Below are 26,241 nucleotides of genomic sequence, written 5' to 3' on the forward strand. Positions count from 1 at the left end.
CCCATTCCCACTTTCTCCTAATATCTTCTGATTCCCTTGGCCTTAAGAACTATATCTAACCCTTTCTTGAAAATATCCAATGTTTTGGCCTCAACCATTTTCTGTGGCAGAGAATTCCATGCACTCAGTCCTAAATGGCCTTTCACAGTCCAAAACACAACACACTTTCCTCTATACTATTTTTAATAAAATTTTCACTCTTCCCATCAAAATCACAGTAATAATTAGAGTTCTAGTGCTTTTCAATTTTAAGTTTCTTCTGATTTTCCTTGTTCTGTTGTCTATTTGCCCTAATTTCTCTAAATTTTCTGTCTTAAATAAACTCTGAGGCCCTCCTAGGATACAAAACCTGGGTATAAATCACTCTTCTGGCCCTATGACTGTCCCTTCAAACTTTAAGAGACCCTATTTGTAATGGTAGCAAATGTTCACTGTTGAGAGCTGAGAGCTTTTTTTTTACCCTATTGCCTTGCCTTTCTAGTCTTTGCACAGTTTTCCTACAGCTTTTCCTCTTTCCCCCATGGATATCTATCGTTATTGCTGGACCCTTTCTCACTCCCCACAGTGCCTGCTTCATTAAGGCCTCTGTTGCTTTCTCACTCTGGCCAACTTTTTCTCTTTCCCTGGACCAAACAATTGTCACTGTACCTCTTACCAGCTTCTTGGTGAACGTTTGTCTTTGAAGTGCTAAACACACCTTGTTTCTGCTCCCATGATGCTGGGCAGAAGATATACAGAATACATCTGCTCCATTTGAATACTAATGCAAAACTTAGTTGTCTCCACCCAAAGGCTGTAAGACATCATGTGATTGGATGAAGGTCAATGTAATATGAGCATTTAACTCCTTCAGAAGCATTACCTTATACAACATCTGTGACATGAAGGGGAGGCAGTGGCACAAAGGCAATGTGACTGGTAGGGATCCAGAACCTAGATTCATGCTCACAGGACATAGGTTCTCAAAAAATCTAGAATTAAAAGCTAGCTTCATGGTAACCATGTCACTATTGTTGATTGTTTCAAAAATCAATTTAGTTCACTTATATCCTTTAGGGAAGGATATCTGTTGTCCTTCCTTTGTCTGGCTTACATGTGACTCCAGGCACACGTAATTTAGTTGACTCTTAATCGCCCTCTGAAATGGCTGAACTAGCCATTCAGTTCAAGGGCAATTGGGATTAGGCAGTATATGCTGAACCAGCCAGTGATGCCCACATTTAATGCAAAACTTGAAAAAACTTAATTCAGCTAAATCAGAACTAGCTCATCAATGCCAGTTGAATGGTGGACACTAGGACTATGTGCCATCGTATTCACTGAAGACACAGTTTGAAGCTCAGGCCTTGTACAAGCATATATTTATTGATGACACACTGGATAAGCTGATAACATGCAAATATGTTGCACCCACTATCACATATCCCTTAAATCCTCTAGTAATGAAAAATTTATCAATCTCTGTCTTGAGTATGAACAAAAACTGAGCATACACAGTTCTCTGTGGTCAAGAATTCTAAATTACAATTAGCATGAAAACATTTCGTCTCAGTCCTAAAGTAAGTCGATTATTTTGTAACAGTTACTCATAGTTCTAAACCTCTCTGCCTGGTCTTTAGGACCACTCTTCCTAAATCCCTTTTATTCTATAGGATTTTACAATGCCACCAGGGAGTGGGCTGGAATGTGGGCCAGGTATTTGGAGGTGTAAAATTCTGTGTGAAGATGGCTGGGAGGAGTCATTTCACATTCATGCCATCACTGGGATTTTACCAATGCCAAAACAGATAGCAACTTTACAGCCTACCTTAGGCTATTTGAATCCTCCCTCTCATCATCTTACTCATTTTCTCATCTTCATATTCAATTAATGGCCAGTGAAGGTTCTCTTTCCATTGCCATTGGTGATTTACCAGAGGTGGGAGGCAGTTGAGGAAAATGGTCAATAAAAGGTCATGGCTTGACAGGCTCTAGAACAGTGTCCACCTGATAGGCACTATGTGACCCACAGACTGACCCTTTCCCAACCCTGCAAGTGTTCTAATTACCTTAGTATATAACTTGTCACTTTAGCCACTCTTTCCAATTGCCAGGATCTACCTGATTGGCCTCAATGAGCCCCATCCACACTTTCCTCCACTCTAAGCATTTTCTCTGATGACCGTTCCTGGTATCCTGGTATTCCTAGGATTTGCCACTTTTACTAGTATGTGGTACTGAGTTGTTTAAGCTAGTTCACTGCCACCAATCTTCCTTTGTCTTTGCTTTTTTCCTAGGCCCAGCCAGTGAATTAGTGGTACAGTATAAACCACCAAAGTGCATCTACAGAAGATATACACTTCTTAGATAACAGGAAGATTTATTATATGTTAGCAATGAGTATAATTTATTGGTCATGAATAATTGCAAGCACTTTATGGAGCTGGTATAGACACAGCTGCAACCTGTGAAAGCCAGAGGCGAACTTCTTGCCTCCAGCCAAAGGTTACATGTGGCTTTAGTAAAATAGGAGCAGGCAATGTAACGTGGATATTAACGCCTTTCAGAGTCATTATCTTATACAATTCATCCCTCCAAACTTTTATCCCTATGCTTAACTCATTGTACAATTTTATTTTAACTGTATTACATTTGCTCCGGCTCCATCTTCCCCAATTCTTTAACTTCACAAATGCAGGAAATCTGGTTGTTTTGTACTGTTCTCAGAACACATTGCCTTTGGACTTAGAAGAATTGTAGGTGTCTAGCTTGAAGACTGTTAACCTTGTTTCTGATCTGTGCATTAAGACTCCACTGAAAAATCATTTACTTCTTGGATATCACTCACGAAGTATATCATTCTTCCTGGACATTTATTTTGATGCATTACCTTACCGAGAGAACTCTTCGTCCTTTGAACTTCCTTACTGAAAGAAGCTGTTTTGTTGGCATGAATACGTTCTTCCTCATTGTATCCTGGTTTTCAGGATCAGGCCATCACTTTCTAATTAGAAGAGGCAGTTTCTCTTTCTTGTTTGCAGTATCTCAGATGCTAAGACAAGAGAGTTTCTTCTTGACTGTGTCTTTGGAAGTTGGATCATTTGAAGTTGGCCTGACTCCTATGGAGCCATTTACAGCTTACTTTCCTTGAGACGTTGCTCAGACTGAATGTCTTCAGTCACCCCTTGTGGTTGCTTGACTGGCAAAGTGAAACCTTTCAGATTCTCTGTCAAGTTACAAAAGGATTTGAACCCATTGATCATGCCATGTGATGATGCTTGGTGATGAACAACATGAAGGCTCTTCACTGTCAGCGGCGAGCTGAAGTCTCCAGTACCCAAGCTGACTTACAGTTTGACATTTCTTGACACCTAGCCTGTTTGGGGCATTTGGTTAGAAAGCAAACTGAGTATTAATGTGGTGAGCTCGGCCATTAATAAGGCATGAACAAGCTGTAACCTCCTTAATTGGCAACTCACCACTGCCTCATGAGAAACTCACCTTGCTGCTTGACAAAAATGTAAAAGATGCAACAAGATGCTGCCAACATCCCAACTTTTCATCCAATTCTGCCACAATTGCCTATATTGTCCAGGCCCCTATAGGATTCCATTCCTTGTCTCCACCTACAGACTGTGTGTGATCTCAATGAAATAGGTGGAGCCAATGTAACATGAGAATTAACTACAAACAAAAACAGAAGTTGCTGGAAAAGCTCAGCAGGTCTGGCAGCATCAGTGAAGAGAAATCTGAGTTAACGTTTTGGGTCTGGTGAACATTAACTGATTTCTCTTCACAGATGTTGCCAGACCTGCTGAGCTTTTCCAGCAACTTCTGCTTTTGTTTCTGATTTACAGCGTTTGCAGTTCTTTTGGTTTTTTATAAGCATTAAGCACTTCAAAACATTAACTTACACAACACGTGCTTCCTCCATGGTCACTGCTCTGAGATGAGTGCCCTCTCAGCAGGCTGCCCGCTCCCAATGGCACTGTTGAGATTGATGAGATGCTGGCGCTCTGCCTGACTGGCAACACTTGGTGGCAGGACATGCTGTCTTAGAGGTTTGGAAGGCTTGATATAAAATGCGGTTGGAAGAGATGGAATTCCTTCAGAAATGTGGCTTCCCCAGACTTTCCAGCTGGTGGATAAATTCACAACTGGCAATAAAATTCCAGCCTTAATTCTTGAAAGACTTGGTCAGAGTTCACCTATTCATCCCAGCTGATCCCTTCAACATAGGCTCAGGGTTTATTTCCCCTGACAGGAAATAATGTCCTGTAATAAATGCAAATTGTTGTTTTCAGATATCTTTTTCTCTTTGGTTGTACCCAGTTCTGACCAGTTATTGCGGATATTGTTGAACCTTTATTGATTTTGTTAGATTCTGCCCAAACACGTGATTAGTCCCAACTCCTGCAATGGGCTGGTGAGGTGCAGGACATGGGTCACCCTTTCTCAACAGCACCCCTCTTCTCATCTGAGGCCTCATCACCACTGACTCTAATGTGTTATTCAAGTAAGAAAAGGGTTTGTTTCAAAATAGATGGAATTGAAAAGAACAGTTGTTACTTTTAGCCTCTATACAGGCATGATTAGTCTATTCTGCATACAGTTCTGGTCTCCATCTTAGAAATAAATTGATAGAGGCATTGAAGGAGGTGCAAGAAATAATTGAAAGGTTGAAGTCCAAAGATGTGCAAGTCAGGTGAATTGGCCGTGCTAAATTGCCCATAGTGTTAGTGCATTAGTGGGAGGGAAATGGGTCTGGGTGGGTTTTTCTTCGGAGGATCGGTGTGGACTGGTTGGGTCAAAGGGTCTGTTTCCACACTGTAGGGGATCTAATCTAATCTAATCTAATCTAAACTGAGAGATCAGGAAAGAATGAAAGGCACAATCCTTCTAGAAAAGATAATACAAAAGAATAATCTACTAAAGATGTTGAAGATCATGAATGGTTTGGAGGTGCCAGTGTCAGACTGGGGTGGACAAAGTTTAAAATCACACAACACCAGGTTATAGTCCAACAGGTTTATTTGGAAGCACTAGCTTTCGAGATGCTGCTTCTTCATCAAGTGGTTGTGGAACATGGCCATATGACACAGATTATGGAAACATTCAGTCAGATAGACATAGAGGAATGTTTCCAAATGCAGCAAATCCAAATATAGGCAGCATAAATATTAGTTTGCTATTAAAAAATCCAATGCAAAATTCAAGATGATTTTTTTCTTTTGCCCAGGATTTAATTAGAATGTGAAATGTGCTACCACAAGGAATAATTGATGCATATCTTGTTGTTAACGTATTTAAGGGAAAGCTAGATGAACATATGAAGGAGGAAACACATGTGGAGCCTAAACCAACTGGACTGTGTTCTGTAGGCAAATTCTATGTTGTTTGATATAATAGTATGTTGTCTCTGTAACAGCTTCATTTGTTGCTGATTCTCTACAGTGGGAAATGTCAGGCTTTTGCTCGTTTCCAAAGAAATCGACAAGACATTTGAAGAAGGATAAAGTCAGAGTTTACAGAGATTAAAGTCTACTTTATTTCTGCAAGAATGTGCTTTCAATGTTTGTTTTATAGGATAAAATTTTGTGTTGTTTCTGAAGGTAAAGAAAATTAGATGCCCAACAAGTTGGGGAGTAAGTAGATAGCCAGTGATATCATAAAATCCATAATTCATGGAAAAGATAAAGTCTGCTGAATTTAGCAAGAGAACCTCATTTGAATTTAGTTTCTTAGTTTCTCTCCTAGCAGTTAGCTAGTCATTGGAGACTGACCAATTATCAGAAGGAAGGCCTGTGACAGAAAGCTACAGCGAGGGACCAGTCAGGAGAGAGGGTTGGAGAGAATGATTCATATTGGAGGATGTATGGTATTAGAGTGGAGGAAAAATACACCACTAGGAAGATTTCAGCAGGAGGAGATCATGAGCAGAAATCCTCTACACCCTGCAGTAACAAACCAGGAGGCAGGAATGACATTAGATTGCTGGAATATCTGAACTCAACTACCTTCATCCCAATGGCTTGAGAACAATATTCTGAGGAGAAAGGGCCATGGTTAACCTTTTCACTCCAACAGCAAATGACGCTCTTCAGTAGTCAATTATATTAACTTAAGGGCTTCATCCTTTGCTGCTGGGTTTAACCCAGCCGCAAGTAGTCTGTCTTCATGTGGCATATATGTGGTCTCAAACTGTGAAAACCATTTGTCTTTAAATGGGCAGGATTCCCTCAATCAAAGACATTCAGTGTCTGAATATTAGGAAGGTAGTTGCCAATTGAGAGGTACTGACTGTCTCACGAAGCTTCTGCTCACCTGGTACCCTCTCCTTGTGGCCCCCAATAAAATTTCAGTCCCGCAGGACTTTGTTCTGGGTCCTCCACTAACTGGAATTCTGGAAATGCTCTTTCATCAACAGCTACAGGTTCTTTTTTGGTACGGCTGAGCACAACCACTGTCAGCCTCCGATTGGTCAGCAGTTCCCACTAAATGGATTTTCTTCCCCCAAGTCTCAGAGGATGGTCCACCTCACTCTTAGGTTGGCACATGGTTTGGCTTACCTTCTTCAGAAACAGTAATGTGGGCCCATCTGGACATCCAGCTAGTTGACGAAACCCTCGACAGCTCAATAATATTCCCCCAGTGAGTCAGTCACATTGTGGGGACTATAGAACAAGGTTGAATTATGAGGTAGCTGAGTAGTTACAGGGAAAGAGACAGACTGCAGCATGTAGACTTGCAGTCCAGGGGTGCATTTGGCTGCTGAATCCTGCAGTTTCCAAATTCTTTCAAATATTTAAATGCGTATGGCTAATTAAAAACTGATTAGCACAGCCTCATTTAAATATTAAGTTCTGACCCTTGCCTTAGGTGTAGGGTTCACACTTGACTATCAACGTATTCCTATCACATGCGAAGTAAGCATGGCTATGAACACACAACTTAGGAGCAGGAATAAACCATTCAAGCAATATGATGTGGTCTCAGCTCCACATTACCAACCATCTCTGATAACTGTGACTCCTGAAAAAATCCATCTCCTCTGCCTTAAAAATTTCAATGAATATGTTCATTTTTAAGAATTGAAATATCCTCAGCCCTTCTCAGTTGTCTGAGAGGGATAAGTCTTCCCCTGCTACAATTTAATTTTCTGAGATATAACCTAACATAACTCGAACTGATACTGGGTTGCTTGGATGGATGCATTTTAAAATAAAACATTTTATTGCAATATTTCTAAATGATGGAGATTACATTTCAAAATTAGAACATGACAGGTGTTAATTACTATTTCACGACATGGTAAACATCTTTTTAAGAAATGCCTGTCCAAGACATGTTCAGGTATAATGACATCTTCATATGCTCTTAATTACTTCACTACTGCAACATATATATGTTTCAATGCCTTATCTTAATAGAACAATTTGATCCTATACAGCTGATTTGTTTGGCTCAAGTCATAATGCTGCTCAAAGTGATTAGATGGGGATTCCCTTTTGGGGGTCAATGAGTAAAACTCTGCAAATTATTTTGATCCAGCAATTTGAAGCAGGTAGCACTGTCACTTAGTGGATTCTTTGTGACTCCAAAGATAACCCCGCAATATCAAAAATAATTTAATACATTGATGACGGCTGAAAAATGTAGGTGCTCTGTGCCAAATCTGCGTAATTCCATTCATCTGCAATAAAAAGAAGCCTGCTTTATGTACATCTGTACTAATCCCGGGATTGTTGCTCTGAAAAATAAATTTACATTCATTCTTCCTCACATCCATCTGTGCAATTCTACCTCTTTCTACATTACTTTCCATGTCAAAGTCTTCATACGTCTGCAAGCTTCAATGACAAGATGTGAAAAGTGAATAAAGTGAAATGCAAAAGTAGGAGGATGTTAAACATTGTTAATAATATTCCTCTTGCATGCCCGAAACAGAATTATTACTGATGCAAGGAAGAGAAAGAGAACTTACATTTAAGCACTAACAAACATATGTGTTCCAGTTTATCATGGGAAAAGCACATTGGAATTCTAGGCATAATCAGGAATGAACCTGCAGGAAATGGCAACATTGGAGATCATACAGCATGACAGGGGCATTTGTGCAGTTGTATGTATTTTAATTACAACTAGCTTTGTATGTATTTGGTGAATTTTAAATATTGTGTGAAAACACTAAAATGAATATTAAAAGGGATAGATGCAATATTCCTAGTGTGGATCCTTCTATCTCTGAGAACTGAAAATGAGCTTCTTGCATTGCTTACATTGGGTGGCATTAGGGAAATTCCCTTACTCCTTTAGGCACTTCATCATTTGAACAAACACAATCCCATTCTTTCCATGACAGATTTAATTCAGTTCAACAACTTGAATGCAAGAACAACAAACCTTATCTCTATCCCTCATCTCATTCTATTAGATAGTATGTCTTGAACTTCTTGATGTGGAGGTGCCAGTGTTTGACTGGGGTGGACAAAGTTAACAATGACACAACACCAGTGCATAGTCCAACATGTTTATTTGAAAATACAAGCTTTCAGAGTGCTGCTCCTTCGTCAGGTAACTAATGGAGCAGGATCATAAAACACAAAACTTATAGTAAAAGATCAAAATGTCATATGACTGATGCGATGTATTGAACAAACTTAGATTGCTATTAAGTCTTTAACCACTTAGAATGGGAATACAAGTTTTGATTGGTTAGTCATGTAAATCCCAGAACTTCTTTCAAGTCACAGTCCCGAGACAACTCAAGGTTTTTTCAGTAACTGACCCAAGCATAGGTGTTATAATTTCTAAAGGTCCATTTTAAATATTCAGAAATCAATTAGTGATCTTCCCTCTGCACCAGAAGTTCTGGGTTCAAGTGCCACTCCAAGACCTGATGACCAAGGAATGTGTCAGTGTAATGAGGCCAAACAGGTTTAGTTTTAAGTTGCCCATTCTTCCAACTGACACCAATGGAAGGTGATAAGAGCAGGAGAGATTCAGGGTCAGCCATATTCTGGAAAGAAATTTGAGCTTCTAACATCACTATCCACAGCTCCAGGCTACAACTTTGTTTGGTCAGAGTAAATGGTAGTGCTTATGACAAAGTGGGTCAATTTCTGCTGGTAGTCTTAGGTGTAAATGGATCTGTTATGAGTTACTTGATTCTATTTTCACAGAGACAATTTAAAATAAATTTGATGACAATTTCCAAGGTTTACAATATTCAGGGCACAGAAGTTTGCTTCCTGTCCCAAGTAACTCTTCAATACCAGAACCATTTTAGTCTGCAAATCCAGCCCAGGTCCCAACTCCACACAGAACATGAGGAGATACAATTTGTCTCTCAGTCCCAGAGCCTCATCGTCATCTGTCCAGTGTCAACACCTAGTTTCAGGAGAGCATATTACTTGCCTTGTTCATAACAGAGAGGAAAAAAAGAGAAGTGAAAGTTTGTTTGACTTTCAAAGCTTCAGTATACTCAGAAACAAAATCGGGAAAACCAAACTCAGTAGGTCTGTCAGCATCTGTGGAAAGAAAGCAGAGATAACATTTCAGGTCCAGTGACCCTTCTTTAGAATGGACCCGAAACATTATCTCTGCTTTCTTTCCACAGATGCTGACAGACCTACTGAGTTTGGTTTTCCCGATTTTGTTTCTGAGTATACTGAAGCTTTGAAAGTCAAACAAGCTTTCACTTCTCTTTTTTTCATTTTTCATTTTTCATTTTTCCAGCAATTTCTGACTTTGTTTCCGACTATACTGAAGCTTTGACAGATTTTCAGCATGTACAGCTCTTTGTATTTTCCTTAACTATCGTCAGTATTCTTATCAACTTCTGTAACAGCCTACCAAACAGACCACAAACCACAGTAAGAGACCACAAGCCACAGTGACAGACTAACAAACTCAGTGGCAGTTTATCAAACTCAAGAACAATCTATCACTACACAATGTCAATCCACCAACTACACAGTGTTAGTCTCATCTAAAATCCTCAGCAACAGTCTACCAGCCTCAAAATTAGTCTACAACACTCACTAACAGTGCATCAAACATACAGTAAATTATATGAACCTCAGGGTGGCACAGTGGCTCAGTGGTTAGCACTGCTATCTCACAGTGCCAGGGACCTGGGTTCAATTCTACCCTTGGGTGAGGGTGTGAAGTTTGCACATTCTCCCTATGTTTGAGTGGGTTTCCTCCAGGTATTCCAATTCCATCCCACAGTCCAAAGATATGCAAGTTAGTTGGATTGGCCGTGCTAAATTGCGAATGGTTTCCTGGGATGTGCAGGCTCAGTGAATTAGCCATGGGAAATACAGGGTTACAGGGACAGGGTAAGGAGCTGGATCTGGGTCTGGGTGGGATACTCTTCAGAGAGTCAGTGTAGACTCAATGGGCTGAATGGCCTGCTTCCACACTGTAGGGATTTTATGTTTCCCAGTGATAGACTACCAATCAAATTGTGACTGTCTATCATCTTCACATTGACAGTCCACCAAATTCAATGACAGTCTACTCAGTCAGCTCAATGACACACGCAAGTCAATTCTGAATGGGCTTAGTGTCTGATCGGTAATGTTGTGATGCAGCAAGAACCAATTGCCTCCATAGCCTCAAGGGAAAGGGTGCAATGTGTCGGCATATCCCTATCACCGGCAAAGAACCTGCCTTCATTTATGAATAAATGTAGCTTCTAGCACCCATCACTGAATTTCAGTGTCAATATGATGCAAGGTATTTGGGCTGTATGTCCCAATGACAAACAGATAATATCAAAAAATACATCCCTTAGACTGTTCACAGCAGTAACCATACCAATATTCTGGAAAGCATACTGACTATTTAAGAATTTTCCTGGCATCTAATTTAAGATTATCAGACAGGCTGATAATATGGTTCATTTGAAAGTTCTGGAATTTTCATTTGATCACACAGAAGGCCCTATCCTTTGCAGACAAATATATTATGTCTACACATTGCATCTTTTTATTCGCATTGTCATTAAAACACAAGTAATATTTATACAGAGTTAATTGTACAAATATTTGTTATACAATAATAATGTGTCATTTTATTCACTTTGTCCATGAGATATTTATTAAAGTGAGGGAGAGACCTCTGGAGTTAAAATGTTGAGAACATCAGAATTAGGGTTATGTGTGTGCTGTTGAGCTCCATTCTGCTGAAAGGATATTTAGGTTTTAGAGAAAGTACAATATGATTCACCCAGATGCTGCCTGTTGCATTTGCCACAATCTAAATTTTATAAGAAGACTATTTCTATCAGCAAAAGCAATAATCTGTATCCACAAAGAATTGTTAATTAGTAAAACCTGCTAAGGTACTTCACAAGTATCAAAAATATGACACCAGTCCACAGAAAGAGACACGTGGACACAAAGAAAATCTTAGTCAAGGACTTAGTTTGGAATGATTGCTGTAATGAGGGAAAGTGAGTCGCAAATACAGTTGGTAGTGCTAGCATACGTAAAATCTGGGATAATCAAGAAGGCAGCATTGGAAGAGCACAGATATGCTAAAGATAGGGCTGGCGAAGATTGAAGTAACAAAAAACTGCAAAATCATGGAGGAGCTTGAAAAGAATGAGAATTATAAAGTAAATAATCAGCAGCTAACATGAGCCAATGAGTGCAGAGAAGATGAGTAAGTTGGATGTGGTGCATGTTAGAACAGGGCAGCACATAATTAGTTAAGCTCAAGTTTATGGAGGAATATAGGAAGCCAGAATGAAAGTATTTGTTAAATCTACAGATAACAGAAGTGTGGATGAGAACTTCTGCAGCTGGTAAATTGAGGCAGATGCAGAAACTAAGTAATATTATGGAGGTTGAAATGAGCAGTTTTAATTATAAGGATGTGAGAAGTTTACTGTTCATTCTTATAGCCGTCATAGTTTTATCTTGTCACATGTTTCTGAAACCAAAACATCAGCAAGTATGCATTCAGCTTAAAAGAAGCCAACATTTATAAACTCAAAAGAAGGTACTGCAAAAAGGCAATTTGTAATGGACAATTTTCAATACAATTGCCAAATTTTATCTTTGAATATTACATGGGGCTTGGCTCTACACCTTAAATAAAACTTTAAAACCAAATGGAGACACAATAATTTGCTTCTTCAATAGGCTGCAGATGGCAGTAAAATTAAGCTACACAATGAAATGTGTCTCTTAAAGATTTCAATAATATGTTTCAACCATGGGATTGCTGTGAACCACTATCAAATTGTAAGTAATGCATATAGAATAGTGAGCTATGGATCCATTGTTTCTCTGCTTGCTTCACTTGCCTTGGAAATATCAAACCCAAAGAACTGTCTGATTAAAAGAAGTCCAAAATTCTTGATAAGCCAGGATCTTCCCAAAAAAAAGCACCCACAAAGCCATGAATCTACGATGTAATATTGTTGCAATATGTAAGAGGGTACCATTAAACTTGGGTGAGGTCTTTGGTAATCATTGGCTGCTCGTCGGATGCTGCCTGAATTGCTGTGCTCTTCCAGCACCACTGATCCAGAATTTTGGTAATCATTGTCAAGTGTGTAATTTTTGTAGGTTTGAGAACATGTGTTGGTGCAGCAGCAAGTTTTCAAGCTTGATGAGCTTAAATGTAGCTCAAACATTACAGAAGCAGTGCTTATAGATAAAGTACAGATTTAACTTGTAGGCATCAATCACTAAGCCAGCATTAAGTATCCATCCCCAACTGTGCTTGAGAGGGTAGTGTTGAGCTGATTCATGAACTGCTGGAATCCTTGGGGTATAAGTATTATTAGAAAGGAAGTTCCAGGATACACCAAAGGAATAGGTGTTCCGATACATCTGCTGCCCTTGTCTTTCTAGATGGTAAAGGTCACCATTGTATAAGGTAATGGTTCTAGAGGCTAATGTTAGTGAATGAGTTAATCGCTCCTCAATTTGGCAATACCATGAGGATTTGGGTGGAGAAAGACAGAACAGCTTATGATCTTGTAGAGTGTACACTTATATCCACATGCCTCACCATAGTACCAACATCCAACCTTCTAATGTATCTTCTAACTAATTGCTATCATGCAATAAACTCCATTTTCTTTAAGACCAGAGTCTCTTTTCATTATGGTTCACTGGTAGTTTTCCTCCACCACTGTAAAATAAATAGGCCATTAGACCCAATAGCCAAAAAGATGATGGCAGCAAATTACCCCAAATGCATGTAGGTCATGGTTGGCATTGCAGCACATGCAACACTTCTGTGTTTGAAAATGTTATTGAAGCAGTCTTGGTGAATTCCTATGGTGCTTCTTGTCAATGGAACACAATGCTGCCACTGTGTGATAGTGGTGACATGAGTGAATGTTGAAGTTGGTAGATGACATGCCAGACAATTGTGCCGTTTTGTCTTTGATAGTGTCAAGTTTCTTAAATATTGTTGGTGCTTTACTCATCTAGTGGAAGTGGAATGCATAGTTGCTGAGAGAAGGTCATTAATGAAGTAGCTGAAGGTCTCTGGGCCAAGGATACTACCCCAAGGAACTCCTGGCAGTGTCTTGGAACTGAGATGATTGAACTCCAGACATTACAACCTTGCTCAATGTATAACACCAACCAGAGAAGGGTCTCACCCTGATTCCCATTGACTCTAGCATTACGAGGGATTCTGAATTCCATAATTGGACAAATACTGTCTCGGTATCAAGGTCCATCGCTCTCACCTCATCTCTGGAGTTTAGCTCACTTTTCCATGTTTGGACCAAGAATATAATGAGATCAAGAACTGAGTAACCCTGGCAAAATCTGAACTGAATGTCAGTGAGCAGGTTATTGCTGTGGAGGTGCAATGTTTTAGAAATGATGATGATGCCTTCTATCAGGATAAGTTTTCTCTGGTAATCTAAGTCATCTTATTAATTTAAAGAGAGCAGGGACCAATTTTTGATGTTTATCGATGCTACAATTATTTGCAGCAAAAAATACTTGTGAGCATTTATCTTTTCTGGCCGGGTTCAGGGTGAAGCTAAAAATATAAGAAGGAAGATGTGCCTCATCTACCTGCAGTACTTCTGCTTCAGTAGAGAAATGATGGAGCTGGACAATTAAAAGGAGTCCTTCAACACTCAACTTATATTCCTAGAAATCGAGCAACCAGCTCTCACCTTTGTTCTGTCTAATAATATTCTCAGAAGGAGCACTTTTGATATTTAATAGGGGTGTGAGTCAGGGGGTTAGTTTTAGGTCCATTATGTCTGTCATCTAGCCAATGGTGATTCGCAGTAATCTTCGCAGACCTTTACAGATCAAGTTCAATGATTTTTGCCCTCCATAAATATTGTAAATCCAGTTTAGATGCCAATATTTAACATACAATTTAACCATTCTAAAATACAGAGCAAATTCCAATGCATTGGAAGTTAACAGATGGGCCTTCCCGCAGAAGTAATTTATGCTGTCATGGTCAAATGACAGGATAATGAGGGAAAAAGCTGTTTTCTCAGAAATTTGACCATTTACATACGACATATGCTATTTGGAGCATGCTTGAAAGCACAAATGACTTTGAACCTATGGAGTTGAAAGTTTTTCACCACTGGATTTTCCAGCACTGCATCTCAGTTTGTCAAGGACTAATTAGTAGAGATTGATTGCTATGATTATTAAACAGCTCCATTATCTCGTTTTATTAATTCATGGGAAGTAGGCGTCACTGACTGGGCCAGCATTTATCGTCCATCACTAATTGCCCTGGAGAAGGCAGTGAAGAGCTGTCTTCTTGAAGCACTACAAGCCTTGGTGAGTAGATAAACCCACAATGCCATTAGAAGGTGAGTTCCAGGAGTTTGAGTCAGCAACTATGAAAGAATGGCAATATATTTCCAAGTTAGCGGGATGGGTGTCTTGAATGGTGTCCAAGCACCTGTTGTACTTGTCCTTCTAGGTTAGAGAGGTCAGAGGTTTGGAAGATGTTGTCTAAGGAGCTTTAGTATATTGCTGCAGTGCATCATGTCAATTATCCATAGTGCTGCTAATGAGCTTTGGTAGTTATGGCAATGCCGAGCAAAAGTGGTGAATTAAGTGTCAATCAAATCAAATTGCTTTGATGTCAAGCTTCTGGAGCATTGTTAGAGATGCACACATCCCTTCACTCTGTTTATGATTGCGCCTCAAGGTCTTCTTGCAGTTTTTTGTCATCCTTGATACTTTCTGCCAGAAGTTTGTCTATGAGAGTCTGTCCAATGGAAGTCTGTGCCAGGATATTTAAGATGAGACCCTCAGATACATCTTTCTTTGGCTATTATGTTTGGTAGCCTCAACCTCTTGTGTGAATATCTATTTTATTTTTCTGAAGAGCAAGCAGGAAAGAAAAACAGGGGATCATAATTCTATGCCAGCTAATTTTAGAGACATCATTATTTTGGTCATGAGCATTATCTCTTTGTCAAAAGAAGCAATCCAAAACGTGAATTAGTTAGCAAGTGAAAGGCAAATTACAGAAGCTGACTTATCTTTCCACATTGTTAGCTTCACACACCATGTTGGTGGTATAAGGTAATCAGAATCTTTACAACCATTGATGTAATATTTCCTGAAAAGGCAGAACAGTACATTAAAGATTAAAATGCACATTGGTATTAGTGCCAACATACTATCATTATATTACTCTGAATAGCATACCTCAGCAAGTGAAATTCTATGGTAAACTTTATGTGAAACAACCTCATGGTGTATAATTGATCACCAACTCTGTGAATTTTCAGAATAAAATGGCAGTAACAATATATAAGCTCACTCTGGATTCCTGAAATCCACTACCTGAGGCCTAGCAGTAAGAGAGGATCAGTCTGCTCAGATCTCAGTATCATCACAATTCAGGAGATTCAGCCCACTGTGGCTGAACAACAACTCATGAGACATTTGAATCAGTCAACTATCTCCCAGGATGTGATTTTGAAATGAGATATAAGACAAACATAATGATGATTATGTCTGGCATGTTGAGCAAAATACTCATGCCAGGTTAAGATTAATATAGTCCACTAGATCTAAGAATTTATGCTCTAGACCACAAAGTTGAAGGCATTTTCAAAATTGATCTGTTACACTTTGGCCAAAGCCAGTGGGAACAGTTGTAATTAGCAACTGCCAAACATGAGCAACTACAAAAGCCATTTGCCAAAGGACGACCCTTGTCACCTGTTAACTACTGTCTGTCTCAAAAGCTCTTGGTACAAAGAACTGTCACCAAGTGTCGGCATCATGGCTGGACATTTACCTGCACAATTCACTTCATATGATTGAACATCAGTAGGGTTCTAAAGAGCTCAATACTGGTTCTGTTACTTTCCTCAATATATAGCCCCAACCTTCAACCTTCAACATATTGTCTAGCTATCACCATTGTTAACAGCTAACCCGAGAATGCAACTTTAAAAAAAAGGGTTTTGTGATTTACACATGAAAGAAGTGAAACTATCACTGTATTCTAACAGATGAAAGGCTTAACAGACAATCAATTCTTCAATGTATAATTTCAGTTACATCACACTGCAAATTTTTGCTATAAATTCTGTGTTACGATCGAGCCCTCCACAATCACCTGATGAAGGAGCGTCGCTCCGAAAGCTAGTGTGCTTCCAATTAAACCTGTTGGACTATAACCTGGTGTTGTGTGATTTTTAACTTCGTAGAAAAGATGTGTTTGCACAAGACAGCGTACAAAGGTGGTTTCGTGGATATTGCCTGGACTGGACATTTTTAGTTATGAAGAAAGATTGGATATATTGGGGCTGTTTTCTTTAGAACAGATGAAACTGAGTCAACATATAATGAAGTATAAAAAATTATTCAGGATCTAAGAAAGAGTGAATAAGAACACCCTAATCTCCTTGTTTCAAGTGGTCTATAATCAGGGACAGAGATTTAGGGTAGTTTAGAAGGAATTGAATGGTGGTGCACATCTTGAATTCACTGCCTCAAGGGATGGTAGAGTTAGAAATGCTCCTAATATTTAAAAAGTAGTTGGATGTGCAATTAATGTGCAGAATCTATGGACCAAATGCAAAGTGAGATTTGGCTGGATGGTCATTGTTTGCTAGCCCAAATAAAATGGGTTGAATAGTCTCCATCTACGGTGCAAATTTCTGTGATTATATGAGGATGTAATGGTAAGTCTATCCCCTGGTTACACTAGCCCTTTATCCCTTAATTACTTAAATACCTAGAAATTGCTCAAGCTCTGCCTTGGATTACCCAATAACCAACCATCAACATTTGCTCTGCAAGACCTACTCTGTTAGATTCCTGATGAAGGGCTTTTGCCTGAAATGTCGATTTTCCTGCTCCTTGGATGTTGCCCAACCTGCTGTGCTTTTCCAGCACCACTCTGGTCTAAACTCTGGTTTCCAGCATCTGCAGTCCTCACTTTTACCTCTGTTAGTCTACTGTTCAACCTTTCACTGTAACCCTGCAACCGTTATTTCTCTTTCAGTAATTACGCAGTTCGCAATTTTTGAGAAGATTCCTCAAAGCTAAATGAATTGCTCTCCACCACACCATCAACCAGTACATTCCTGATCCTAACTGCTCACTGCCTGAGATTAGAGAATTACAAAGATTCACAAACGGTGAAGTGAAGATATTTCTCCTCAGCTCAGCCCTAAGTGACCAGCTCCTAAAGAAGTATGTCTGTATGCCCCAGACTCCATTTTGGAGCCAAAAGGTTACCAGAGAAACAGAAAGTGGCTTTAAGGAGCCAAGTTTCATAGTCTTTGTCAGAAGGACTGACTGTAACTGAAGAACAACTGCTAAAGTCTTTCTCTTCTATGTTGATACAAAATATTTCTTCAAACTGTCTTTCGGCAGGAAAATATTTTATGTCCCACCTTCTGAAACCTTTGTCATTGGGTTGTGTGGTAGAGACAGTGCAGAAATAGAAGAAAGAAGAAATGACAGAAGAATACAAAACAAGACATTAGCAAGCAACGCTCAACCGAGGCCTGCTGACTACACTGATTCCTTCAAATTGATACAAAAGAAATTTGGTAAAAGAGGTGATAGTTATAGAAAAAACTGTATCTTCAAACACAAACTGATTTTGCAACATCCTCCGAAAGACAAAAAAGAATCACTTACATTACACTTTATATTACCATGTGGCTTACTGTGCACATGTATATTTATAAGTACTACTTAGTATTTTCATATTGTCAGCTGATCCAGTTCTGCTGAGTTAATCATCATGCTGTTGTACTAGTGTGCTTTTTGCTTACAATGGGGAATTATTGAACATCTGTATGAGTTTGACCTTTTGTACCTTTAGAGCTAGAAAGGCATCATTGTTAAGTTGAGCAACGTCTGCATGTGTATCTTATAAGAAGCTAACATCCGAATCATATTTGTTCCAATTGTATAGGAGGATTGTATCAATGGATGGTCTTTGTATGAAGAAGTGGAACAAGGAAATGAGATCTGTATCTGAAGGAGCCTTAGGCGTATAATGAGGAGAAGATACAGTTATCCTGGAATGCGGATAGTTTACTACTATACTAAACAAATTCTGTTTAACATAATCAAATCTTGTTGAAACAGATCCATTGAACTCTGTACTTCTGCTTTCCAGACTGAGGGAACCCATAGAATCAGGATATTTAAGGGACAGAGGAAGCTGTTTGGCCTACTCTGTCCATACCAAATTTCTGTATGAGCAACAGCACTAGACTGCTGTATTGCTCTACATTTTCTTTGTAAACATTTGTGTTCTGGGATGGCACGGTAGCTCAATGGTTAGCACTGCTACTTCGCAGCACGAGGAACCTAGGTTCAATTCTACCTTCAGGCAATTGTCTATATGGAGTTTGTACATTCTCCCTATGTCTGTGTGGGCTTCCTCCCACATCCAAAGATGTGTAGGTCAGGTGGATTAACTATGGGACATGTAGGGCTGCAGGGATTAGATAGGATGCTCTTCGGAGGGTCAGTGTGGTCTTGATAGGCTGAATGGCCTGCTTCCACACTGTAGGGGTTCTATGATAAGGATCCACTTGCCTTAAGTGCAATTGAATTACTCTCCACCACACTATCAGATAGTACATTCCAGATCCTAACTGCCCACTGAGCAGAAGGTTCTTCTTCATGTTGTCATTGTTTTTTGTCTCTTATTATTTATTTTGACCAGATCCTTCTAATATATTTTCCATCTTCACAGCTGCAATTGTTTCTTTCACCTAATTTGCCATTTATATCCAGCAGACTATATTATTTGTTGCAGCAATACTTATGTGATCTCTCGCAATATAAGAAACTGGGCATGGATATCATGATATTAAAAATTCCAACAGACATTTATTCCAGTTAACTGTTACAGAAAATAAAACATTCTCCAGACTTTTAAGTATTTGTACTAACATTAAGCTCAGAGGATTTAATTGCTTTTAATGCTTTTAATAGTATGTCAATTTCCAAGTGATCTTCAAGGTAAGATGGTGTATGAGATCTGTGAATCTTCTGCTTACGTCTGATAATACAGTGATAATAGTATGTGCATGTCTACTAAAGGCATACTGATCGTGAGACAAAACATTACTGTTCCTGATTTTTCCAAAGATAAACTTATTCCAAACAAACACATATCAATGCACATATAAAGATGTTATCAATTCAACAAACAGGTAAACCAGAATTCATAAAACTAAATTTCGAACTTCAATGTAATGCTTTTGAAGTTAGACAGCTTGTGCTGGCTTGATAATTGTCTACCGTCCAGAGAAGTATGTGTTCTTTTCTGCTATATTCTTGGTTATCTTGCTGCTGATCGCTGCCACTCATCATCACTCCACAATCATTATCATTGGAGAGTTTATCCTCACTCCTCATGTATGATGGGTGTGCTGCACATTGGTCTGGTCTGGCTTCAATTCTTCTGCAGTGCAGCGCAATAATCAGTAATGACTTTAAATGATCTGGGCTGGTTGCATGTTTTATGAAACTCTTCTGGTATCCATATATTTGTGCTTGCATTTCCAACTGTATTCTGTGCCCAGTATATGATTTTAGTAGTTCCTTACTTGCTCACTCACTCATTGTGTATCTATTTCATTCTCCTCTGTCTTTGAAGATGAATGTTCTTTGTCTTGGAATGGTTAGACAACTGGCTGCTGGACAAAATTGTTCACACTTTCTTTCTAAGCATAAATTGTGTTGGGAATGTCAATCCCTTCTCAACTGATATTACATGAAAATACAACAAAGGAATGTAAACATCTTGTTTTGTTCCTTTATACTTGATGATTATTGGTTTGATAGTCGGCAGTGTTTACTGACACTAACAACTGCAAGCAACTACACGTGCATACTCATTGGGAAATGCATGGTGCCAATCACTGATGCCATTAGATAGGGTTTATATGTGATTCGTACTCAAATGCATTACTGCACATGCCCAGGGAAGCATACGTGATTTTGAAGTGGTCTTCAGTGGTGGGAAGAGGAATTCCGGACATGGGCCGGGAGGTGGGAAATTTCCAAGATTCAGAAGGGAAGAGGAGAGCTCAGGAGCCAGGAGGTACTGTCCCCCTCTGTGCTTCCCAAACTCATGGGCCTTCCCTGTCGCACCCTCTTCTATCCACCCCTGGAATCTCCCCGATTCCAATCCCACCATACTACACCACGCCATCCTCCCCACCTCACTCCACCCTCAACCTCTTCTGCAATCTCCTGATCTATTCCCTTGGTCTTTTGCCCCACCATACCTCTCCTCTCCCATGGCAGCCCCATCTCTTCCCCGAACTCCATCCACATCCACCCGAAATCTGATTCATCAGGCTCATGCATGGATCTGAGTCAGCAAATGCAAACTTGATAGTATGAATCATGCATTCTGCTAGATTGTCTGAGCTGTTACTTTAGAAATTTTGAGCTGGACAGTGAAGTGACAGTGTGATGTGGGTCATTCTCCACTTAGCACACATGCCTCAAAACAGTTTGCTGGTGAACTGCGATCCATTCTGAGACCCTGTCAATTCTGGGCTACTGCACTGACAGTCACACAAGTTGTATCTCTGATTCAATGGTAAATTTCGAAAAGCTATTTGCCACAAGGATCTTCCATTTGTGAGTTGTTGAATATCCTAATTCATCCTTTGCCAGTACACCCACTCATGCGCTAGACTTTCTATGCACTCAATTTTCATGTGTCCCTGGTCTAACATGGACCTGATATTTTAGCTTAGAACATAGAACATAGAACATAGAAGAATACAGCGCAGTACAGGCCCTTCGGCCCTCGATGTTGTGCCGATCCAAGCCCACCTAACCTACACTAGCCCACTATCCTCCATATGCCTATCCAATGCCCGCTTAAATGCCCATAATGAGGGAGAGTCCACCACTGCTACTGGCAGGGCATTCCACGAACTCACGACTCGCTGAGTAAAGAACCTACCCCTAACATCTGTCCTATACCTACCCCCCCTTAATTTAAAGCTATGCCCCCTTGTAATAGCTGACTCCATACGTGGAAAAAGATTCTCACTGTCGACCCTATCTAAACCCCTAATCATCTTGTACACCTCTATCAAGTCACCCCTAAACCTTCTTTTCTCCAATGAAAACAACCCCAAGTGCCTCAGCCTTTCCTCATACGATCAAATGCTTTTGGCATTAGAAATTGCTTGGCTTCACCTTTAATACAGCCATGGAGCGGGATATGTTCATACAGTATAGGAAGTTATTTAATTGGGGGAGGGGAAATTATACTGCTATTAGACAGGAGCGGTGGAGTATAAATTCGAAAGAATTGTTCTACTGGAAAGGCACAACAGAAATGTGGAGGTTGTTAAGAAGCACTTGTTGTGAGTATTGAATAACTTTGTCCCACTGAGACAGGCAAGGAATGGTAAGGTGAACCAGCCTTGGATGACAAGAGCAGAAGAGCTTCTCGTCAAAAGGAAGAAGGAAGCTTACTTAAGGTTGAAGAAACAAGGATCTGACACAGCTTTTGAAGATTACAGTGTAGCTAGGAAAGAAATCAAAAATGGACTGAGGAGAGCTCAAAGGGAGCACAAAAAAGCTTTGGCAGGAAGGATTAGGGAAATCCCTAATGTGTTCTACACATACGTGAGAAATAAAAGAATGACCAGAGAGAGGGTAGGGCCAATCAGGGATAGTGGAAGGAGCTTGTGCCTAGAGTCTGGAGAGGTAGGGGAGGCCCTAAATGAGTTTTTTACTTCAGTATTCACTAGAGAGAAGGATTTTGTTGATAGTGAGAACACCTTGGACCAGGTTAATAGGCTTGAACAAATGATATTAAGGAGGTGAATATGCTGGAAATTCTGGGAAGCAACAAGATAGATAAGTCCCCAGGGCCGGACCAGATACATCCAAGGTTACTACAGGAAACAAAGAATGAAATTGCTGCACCTCTAGCGATGATCTTTGTATCCTCACTCTCCACGGAAGTAGTACTGGCTGATTGGAGGGAGGTGAATGCTGCTCTTCTGTTCAAGAAAGGCATAGGGAAATCCCTGGGAATTACAGACCAGTCAGTCGTACATCTGTGGTCAGCAAGGTACTGGAAAGGATTCAGAGAGATAGAATTTATGACTATTTGGAAAAACATAGTTTGATTAAAGATAGTCAGCATGGCTTGTGAGGGGCAGGTCATGCCTCACAAGCCTTATTGAGTTCTTTGAGGATGTGACAAGACAAATTGAGGAAGGTCGGCAGTGTATATGGTGTATATGGATTTCAGGAAGGCATTTGATCAGGTTTCCCATGGTAAATTTAGAAAGTTAGGGGCATGTGATACAGGGAAATTTGGCTGTCTGGATACAGAATTAGCTGGCCGAAGGAAGACAGTGAGTGTTAGTGGATGGAAAGTATTCCGTCTGGAGCTCAGTGACCAGTGGTATCCGGCAGAGATGTGTTCTTGACCTCTGCACTTTGTAGTTTTTATAAATGACTCGATGAGGAATTGGAAAAGTGGGTTAGTACATTTGCCAATGACACAAAGGTCAGTGGTGTTGTAGATAGTGTTGAAGGCTGTTGCAAGCTACAACATGACTTTGACATGATACAGAGCTGGGCTGAGAAATGGCAGATGGAGTTTAACCTCGATAAATATAAAGTGATTCATTTTGGAAGGTCAAATTTGAATGCTGAAAATGGTGAAAGACAGGATTCTTGGTGGTGTAGAGGAACAGCAGGATTTTGGGGTTCATGTACATAGATCCCTCAAACTTGCCACCCAAGTTGATAGCGTTGTTAAGAAGACATATGATGTTTTGGCTTTCATTTACAGGGGGATTGAGTTTAAGAGCTGTGAGGCTTCATTGCAGCTCTATAAAACCCTGGTTAGACTATACTTGGGCCATATTGTGTCCAGTTCTGGTCGCCTCATTATAGCAACAATGTAGATGCTTTAGAGAGGGTGCAGAGGAGATTTACCAGGATGCTGCCTGGATTGGAGGATTTTCCTTATGAAGAGAGGTTGAGTGAGCTAGGGCTTCTCACAATGAAGAGAAGAAGGAAGAGAGGTGACTTGATAGAGGTGTACAAGGTAATGAGAGGCATAGACAGAGTAAATAACCAGAGACTTTTCCCCCGGGCAAATATGGCTGTCATGAGGGGTCACAGTTTTAAGCCAATTGGAGGAAGGTATAGGGAGATGTCAGAAGTAGGTTCCTTACACAGAGAGCGGTGGGAGTGTGGAATGCACTGCCAACAGTGGTAGTAGAGTCAGAGATATTAGGGACATTTAAGTGACTGCTGGACAAACACATGGATGGCATAAATCAAGGAGTGCGTAAGTTAGGTTGATCTGAGATTAAAATAAATACTCAGCACGTCATGGGCCAAAGGCTGTGTACTATGCTGTACTGTTCTATGTCCAATGTTCTATTGACTAAATCACTCTAAAGCTTCTGATCACCTTATGCCAGTTAAGAATGTGAAAGGCTTAGTTATTTTCTGAAATTTGCCTTTCACTTGGTTGATTCAGAACTTCATCAATGTGCATCTTCTTTATACTTTGTTTGCTACGGGTCTTGAGGACCTATACAATTTTGTTAATCACATATGTTTTGTTCTGATGTCTGACTTGGCCTTTAGAATCAGATTTCCTGCCCAATGACCCTTGGTGCCAGATACTATGCAGAAATCAAGAAAGGCTGAACAGCTTTTGGGTTTGTGTGGCAAACTGCATCAATTGCATATTTGTGTTCAACAGTCAACACTTTTTGGTCTGATGTAGTTTGCTGACTGTAGCTAAAGTTCTGGCTGCATTGCAATCATGTAATTGACCTGCCACTATAGCTTCCTACTGATGTTCATGCTCTCGTAATGTGTTAACGTTATGGCCCTTTCTCTAACACAAAAGGAGCTTCGTAAAGAGTTTGATTGGTGTAGAGATGGTATTTAACACAATGAGCCTCTCTGACAATTTCTCTTCGGAAAAGTTACACTCATGCTCTTTGATGTGGTATTTTCCAACAAATTGGTCAATAGAGTCTTGACGACTGCTGTTTGTATAACATGAGTTGGAGTCTGTTAATCCTTTATTATCTTAAACCTGTTCTTGATTTTTCCTATATTATTCTGATAATCAATGGAATAAATGGACGTGTTAATTTTGCAAAAGCCCTTCCTTGCTAATGGTAAGCTAAACTTTTAGAGCCTGATTGTAAAATTGAACTGCATAAATTGCTTGAACAGTTGTATTTCAGTGAAGGTGTTGCTGAATGCTCACTTCAGATTTAAGCATTTGCCTTTCATTACTCGTTGACCCTTTTTTTTTGTAGCAGTAGAGTGAAGTGCAGTGTTTCTTTATTTATTTTATTAGTTTTGCTTCTGTCCCCATTTCCATTTATTGCTTTTGTTTCATTTTATTTTTTCCTGTTGTTGCTCTTCTACAAATTACAGACTTGTAGTTAAAGAATTGCAGTCACTCAGAGAAACTCAGTGACTATGACACCAGTGAGGCAACACGTCATCTTGAATTCCTGTTTGTGGCCATGAAAATACTACCTGCTTCTCTAATGGTAGAATTCCCTATCATTATTGCTGTACTAGACTTCCTTATACTCCCTCTACAGCTGAACCACCCATGCTGTCCTGGCTCTGCTGCAGTTGGTAGAAGGTGGCCCTGTGCCCAGGGATGCAATAAACTCATGTTAGTGAACCAGCCAACCAGCTTTGTAGCCTTAGGCTGAACACACTTTGGGTGTAGTCTGTCTATCCAACAACTGACAAAACGCAGCCAGATATGTAAATGTAACATCTAAAAAGCAGCAAAATAAAAAGTTTACAGACTTACTTTTTCAATATTTACTAAGAAATTGGTTAACATTTAGTTTTTGCTTCAACGTGGAGCAGTTGAGGTGAGGGGGAATCTAGACTGACGTATAAGAACACAGATGTTATTAGTACTGAAGAGTTTAAATGAAGTTATGTCATCTTGGAACAAAGGGCAAGGAATTCCTTTATTCTTCTCATGTTTTTGATGATGTTGAGTGGATGCTGACCTTGCTTAGGCAACCAGCTGCTCACCTTCTGTCTCTACTGCCCAAAGGAATGGGTGGCAGTATTTTGGTGGATTAAGGAGGATTAACTAATTTCCACACATTTCAAGACACCAGACTCTTATACTGGTTCATTTGAAAAACAGTCCTGATGCTCACGTTGATGTTTTTCAAACAAATGTCATCATAAAACTGTGTTGCAACAACGTCCTGATGGGAGCCGTGCTCAACCTTAACCACATGACATGCTGCACTACAGTATTCAGCTAAATAATTCAAGGTAACCATAAACTGTCCTTGCTTGTTCTGGGTGGAGCATTGTCTTTTTGCTTCTTTTAAACCTGTATAAGATATGTTAATACAAGTCCATCAAATTGAGTGAAAAATCACGGTATTCAGGATGGACTACATATTATCACTAGTGAGAGTATGTAGTCCATCTGAAAACCAGTGATTTTCACTAAATTAGTGATCCATTTTTGCTTTCACTCTGTGTCCCCCACTTGGTAAGACCTAGGGTCCATGTGTTCCAAACAGCTGGTTCACACGGTTTGAGATTTATGTCTCAGAAACCTTTCTTAATTCTTCTCAAACTTCAATATTGAATATAATTTTTAGATTAGTTTAGATTCCCTACAGTGTGGAAACAGGCCCTTCAGCCCAACAAGTCCACACCAACCCTCCGAAGAGCTTCCCTCCCAAACCCATTCCCCTACGTTTACCCCTGACTAATGCACCTAACA

The sequence above is a fragment of the Chiloscyllium plagiosum genome, chromosome 2 (assembly GCF_004010195.1).
Source record: "Chiloscyllium plagiosum isolate BGI_BamShark_2017 chromosome 2, ASM401019v2, whole genome shotgun sequence".
NCBI lineage: Eukaryota > Metazoa > Chordata > Chondrichthyes > Orectolobiformes > Hemiscylliidae > Chiloscyllium > Chiloscyllium plagiosum.